This window comes from Chelmon rostratus, chromosome 1, assembly GCF_017976325.1.
Source record: "Chelmon rostratus isolate fCheRos1 chromosome 1, fCheRos1.pri, whole genome shotgun sequence".
In the NCBI taxonomy this organism is placed as follows: Eukaryota; Metazoa; Chordata; class Actinopteri; order Chaetodontiformes; family Chaetodontidae; genus Chelmon; species Chelmon rostratus.
The window spans coordinates 15871290-15877289 of record NC_055658.1 but is presented as its reverse complement, the minus strand read 5'-3'; the positions used below and the strand labels follow the sequence as shown (position 1 = coordinate 15877289).

The 6000-nt window shown below is 40.5% G+C and overlaps 1 protein-coding gene across 7 annotated transcripts in view; it reads left to right on the top strand.

The window, feature by feature from the left end:
• Window positions 1-838: 838 nt before the first annotated feature.
• tead1b (TEA domain family member 1b) overlaps window positions 839-6000 on the top strand; it is a 47345-nt gene continuing 42183 nt past the window's right edge. For all 7 annotated transcript variants that reach the window (XM_041939764.1, XM_041938148.1, XM_041940539.1 and 4 more), the window contains exons 1-2: window positions 839-984; window positions 1446-1574. The gene's annotated coding sequence lies outside the window, so the exon portion shown is untranslated. The remainder of the gene's footprint in view (window positions 985-1445; window positions 1575-6000) is intronic.

Genomic DNA, 6000 nt, shown 5'->3' with positions numbered 1-6000 from the left:
CCATCAGAGGGAGCAGCAAGAAAAAAAAAAAGAAAGTAAAGAAGCATCACATTTTAAACATATCCATTTAAACAAGCATGTGCTTTTACAGTGTGTGAATTTATCACATTTCACATACTGTCTTCTTAGTGTATGGAGGCCTATATCCTAATGTACTCATATTACACTGGTCTTGCTATTAAAATTGTCCATCATGTATATATCTTAGCATATTCACATCTATCCTTTACTGTTTGCTAAGAGGCCTACCTATTATTTATATCACCACTGTACATATGTACATTACTCTGCAGTATACTGCATTTTGTACTTCTGCTTAGATGCTAAACCGCATTTAATTTTCTCAGTGTCCATAGTCTGCACATTGACAATAAATTCAAATCCAATCACATACATTTCACACATGGACCCGATGAAACTGCTTTTTCATTGGGGCCAGTTGCAGAATATCTCAAAATCACATAATCACAGACTAGAAGATTAAACGGAATTTGGTGGGATGTTGGGACATTTTCTGTTTAAAAACAATAAAACAACACTCCTATGGTGTTACATGATTATGCTTGAGGTGATCCGAGAGGGCCGTTGACGACTGTAGCAGGATCGATGCTATTACAATTGGGCTTGTCGTGCTGTGGAGCCGTGAACTCGGACTTCCGTGGTGTCCCTGAAGGCGTCGCGTCTCGGGATGTTTTGTACCCTCCCTGCCCCTGCTGCCGCTGCCTGCTGCCCAGGCTGGCTGCCGGGGCTCGGGATGACGCCACCTCTCGCTCCGCCCCGGCGCAAACTCGCTCTTTGCGTTCATTTCATTCCTCTTCTCATTCCGAGCATTCTTCGCATCTCTGTCAGTGCGCGAAGCGATTCACCTACACCCTCCTGGCTGGCCCAGAAACACCAGAATAACTTGACATAGTGTTAAAAATACCCCGTAACAAGCCCTTACCAAAAGAAAGGGACATTTTTATATGAGATATCAATAACGAGGTAAGTTTCAATGGTAGTTGCAGGTATCCTAACTGGTTGTAGACTTCTGTTCGTGGGGGTTAGTTGACGTCTTTGAAAATACTGGACAAATGATTAAAAATGTTGTCTTATTTGTGTGTTTACATTTATCCCACGGCGTGAAGTAACGTTAGGTCGCCTGTTTTCCATCGCTCAGATAGATGGCCGATTCTGGTCGCTGTTGCAACAGGGTGCTCACTTTGAACACTCGCTGCTGTAGCCTATGGCTTTGACATAGCAGCGAAAATCTTTGACATTTTTCACATTTTTTGAAAAGAAGCCCGATCATACGCCCCTATAAAAGCCTCGGGTGCTTGTTTGTCCTGTGTTAGATCCTCAGAAAGTCCCAGCGGGATTCGGGGGGAACTAAAAAACACACAGCGCGAATAACAATTTTTTGGACAAGATGACGGTTGAAAACGTTGCTGTTTTCCTCTCCGTAGTTGGCTCAGCCGGGAGTTGTTGGAGATTTCACCGGAGCATTTTCGGACCACCTCGAAGGAAACAGTGGGGAGACTTGTTGCTTCAACACGTTTGGCGGTGCCTTTTTTCAATCGCCATCGAAGTTTTGTGTAAGTAAATGTTTTTATGTCTGTTTGCCTTACTTCTGTCGCCTGTCTTGGGGCTGCTCTCCATGTTAGTGTAACTCTCACGAAACTGAACCGGAGGGAAAGGTTAGCCAAACTCCTTGACTGTTTTATGTAGCAAGGTGGGCTACGGTGTCCCTCCCTGAGTAACTTAACGTCCCAAAACTATCAGTTTGACTAAAACAATGTCGTAAATTGGATTTTCATATATTCTTGTGTTACTTTGGGGGTTTTAAATATTGTTAAAAGGGCCTAACGTGACCCTGTGTGGGCTCAATCTTTGGTTGTCGTTGTATGAGAGAGTTAGCTTAGATTTTGATGGTTATGGGGCTTTTATTTGAGGTTTTCCTTTTCCTTTCTCTGCATTGGGAAATGCCTGCTCAGCTAAAACTCAGCTCCCTCTCAACTGTTAGGCCAGCTGTGTGTTTGTGTGTGTGTCACAAAGTTTTACTCCTTACCATGATTTCATCCCCATAACTTTTTTTGTGAACTCTGGGAAAATTACACAGGCTAAGGGAGGGATGAAAATAAGGCCAAAAGCTTTCATTAGCAAACGTAGAGTTGGCTTAAAAAGTGGGTGTACCAAACACGGAGAGATCTCCCCTTTGTGCCACACGTTGGATTAGTCTCCACTTTGTCACCCTGTGACACTTGATTACATTTGGTTTGCTTTCGAGCAAACTGCCCAGTCAGGTCATCAGGCCGCAGTTTGAGAGGCTCAGATATGCTGCTATGATTCATTCAAGGAGTATTATTGCTTAGAATTTATATCTAAATCTTAATGTAACCTTATTCATTCTCTTGGGAGCGTTTTTCTGTTATATCTCAGTCAGCTGTCTAGTCAAACTGACATGTCGTGGCTTCAGTTGGGTTTCACATTCACTCTCAGGAGAATAATCAATTGCGATAAATTTAGTGAAAGCTGCTGTTTTGTATTATGATAAGATTAGCATAAGAAAATACACCACTGAGCCGTGGGGTAAAAAAAGGAGAGGTAGAGGTTTAAAAGGAAGTCCAACAAAATCCACTTTCTGTCCCCACTACTACGACTACAAGTTTCTGGCTGGGGCGCCTACAGCCTCCCACCTCTTTTAGTTTTTAATGTGAAAGCAGCTGGTTATGGCGAGTGAACAAGTTCTCTGCTCTCCATTATTCAAAATATGCTTCCTCTTGCAGTTTACTGCTGTTAAACATTTTATGCAACTATGTAGAAAATAAAGAGCCAAAAGACATGGGAGACACACATTTCTCGTTTAATTCATGTGAAAGGATTGTTATCATTTCCAGGAAACCGTTTGAATGCAGTCAGGCATAACCCCAGACAAGTCACAGTGTAAATCTCCTTGCTTGGAAGAAAAAAAAAGAAAAATTAGGGGTAGAAATAGATGCTTTGTTTTCAGCTTATGCAACCAGTGGACCTGTTGGATGGAAGCCTGCATTGCATTTGTCCAAGAATAGGATGTTGTCTTTGTTTGACCGAATGAGACTTTACCTCTGAAACTAGGCGTTTCCAAACTCTCTGCCTTATGTCAGAGCATAACACAGCACATTAAGCATCACCTGTTGTTTGTTAAAGAGACTACAACACAGACTTGTTCACAGCTATGATGACACTGAGCCTATATCTTTCTGTAAATTATGATTAGTCAATATTTTTGGATTATTTAAAATTAGTCATGACACATAACAATCGTTTGCACAGACTTACAAAGTTTAAAATGATGTTATTGTATTATGATCCACACCAGTAAAATTAAAGCATGTGCTGATGAGTATCTGATGAGAAAGGGTTGTGCTGTTGTGGATATATTGCTACAAAGGCTACACAGGGGATGTGTAACTTTGATGCATTGTTCTTTCAGGTTTTGTTCCTTTACACTGCCTGGTTGAGGTCTGAGGACAGCACCAAAGAGAGTGTAGTCTATCTGTTGTGAAGTGTGGACAGAATAATGTGCTTTTGAGAAGCACAGAATGGACTGTGTTACTTCTTTGAGAGAGGCTCTTCTTTTCTTCAGTTGTCCAAACTGGATATTGTTCAAGGGTTGTTAACTCTCAAAAAGCCGTATTTTGACCAAACATTTGTCAAATGTCTTTGCTCGTTTCATGCTGTGTGAGGAAACGTGGCAAATATAAATTTTTGCTTTTGTTTCAACAAAACAGCTATTTAATTTCTCATGCCAGTCACGGCATCTTGTGAGCCTTGCATCATGTGTATAGACATAATAGTCTCCTTACAATATAGCACTTTTTCATGTATTTAAATCCTTTAAAGCTGTTACTTTGTGCAATCTTTAAACACAATAATGAATATGACTATGTTTACTCGTGACATTTGAAGATAGACTGACCAGATGCTATTTAGTATAGTGTAGGGATGAGGCCTGAAACCAGGACCGACAAGGATACACTGAGACTCTCAATGATGTTAAAATCTCAGAATGAAGAAGTAATGCACACTGTTCTTTTAGCTACTCATATTATCGTCATTAGCTTGAATTTTAGAATAACCTCAAATGGTTCCTAGCCGTTTTGATTAATAGCATATTAAGAGATACAGTCTGTGTGTGAGAGTCTTAACTGACTGCTGGAGAGAAGCACCAGTATTGTCTGTGCGCCATGCAACAGGTGCTGTAGAGCAGTGATGCATTTATTTTTTCAGGATGACGCCTTGTTTAAAATATGGCATTTCAGTTCCACTAGTAGTGGTTTAAGATTGGTAATTTCTCAGATCGTGTTGGAGCTCTGATGTAAACACATCAAATCATACATGTGGGCTGAATGTTGGGGGTACATTTGAATATACTTTTTATACAAAAGTCTTGAAATTGAAATTGTTCCGAATTTCAAATCAGGTAAATGAAAGTTATCAGCAGTGAATTTGACATTCTGCACTAGCATGCAGTTCTGACGTTTAGCAGTCTGTGTTTTATTTGTGTTTGTGCACATGGATGAAGCGATGTGTTACGCAGGTTCAAAAGGAATGAATGTCTTTGTCTCTGACTTGGTTTTTGGGTTACACATCTGTAACCCACAAACTCAGATTAGTCGTCAGGTGTTTGACAGCCGTTTTTCATAGTTTAGATTATATTGTTTTATTTGTACTATCAACCATTAAAAGGTTTGGTAGTTCTCAGTTTTTGCATTGTTTTTTTCCCCCACTGAATACAAATATACGTGCTATAAGGCATGTTTTCTATTTGTAGTGAGGACCTGTGAAATTCCTCATGGGAATGTGAACACATTATGTGTCCCACATTATAATTGAAATGATAATACACAATATTATTTTTTGTTATGAAAATCCCGGGCTAGAAAAAGATCTGTGATCTGTAATTGAATCTGGACACAGAGTCATTAATTGTGTAATTAGATGTGATGTGTGGCAGGGGTAGAATCACATCAAAACATCAGTGTTCTCCCTGGTCAAAGCACGCTTTAAAAAGAGGACACTCCTGCAGGCTTCCAGACTGTGTGTGCCCTGAGGTAAACCCTGGTCTAGAAAGGGAATTTTAGAGTATGCACTGCTGCTCAGCAGTTTGAGCAGGGCCCACTGAGGCCAGTGGAGAGTGCCACCAAAAAGGAAAAGCTGGCTCAAAGCCACTGACGTCATCTAAGTAAATCTGCCTCAGTACTGCAGCCATAAAATGACTGCCAGCTACTGAATGCACTTTGGCCCTGTCAGCCACCTTAGTAAGTGCAACACAGTTTTTTTTTCCTCGTGAATACTTATGGAAGACAGGCTGTGTTTAAGCCCACTGCTATTTTTCTCAAGTATTCGCGGACTTTTCTGTTCATTCAAAAGAAACAAGTCATATTTGAACCTTACCAATTTTACATGAAGCACAAAGTGATTTAGCTTCTCGGACCCTTTGAAGCCATACCACTTTAATATTACAGCCCCATAATTTTTACCATATGGCAATCTCAGTTGTGTGTGCTGGGAAAAAAAGGCATTTAGACAGCATAATGCCATAACCGCTCATTACTGACGCGTAATACCTCAGAAGTTATTTAGATGCTGGGACATGTACTTTTTCTTCCTATTCTTTTTTGAATAAAAAGACAAATAAATGAGCTGCCTCATGGTCACACACAGATGAAAAGCAATACGCAGTCCATGAATCATTAGATGAGTCAGTTTCTGAAACCACTATAAACATTTTGAGTTCTTAACCACAATGAAAGCAGGAAATCTCGGCTTCAACAACTTCCTTTCTCAGTGCTGGCCATAGTAGCGGTAGTGGTGTTCAGCTTCCCACTAGTGAAAGGAAACCCATGGAACAAAGGCACACAGTCACTTCATTTACTGAAACTGTGTATAATTTGTGGCTTGTATTCAAATGTGGGTTATTCAGTCTCTCTGGCACCGTATTCCCCAGTCGTTGCTTGTAATAAATTCCCACAAGACCTT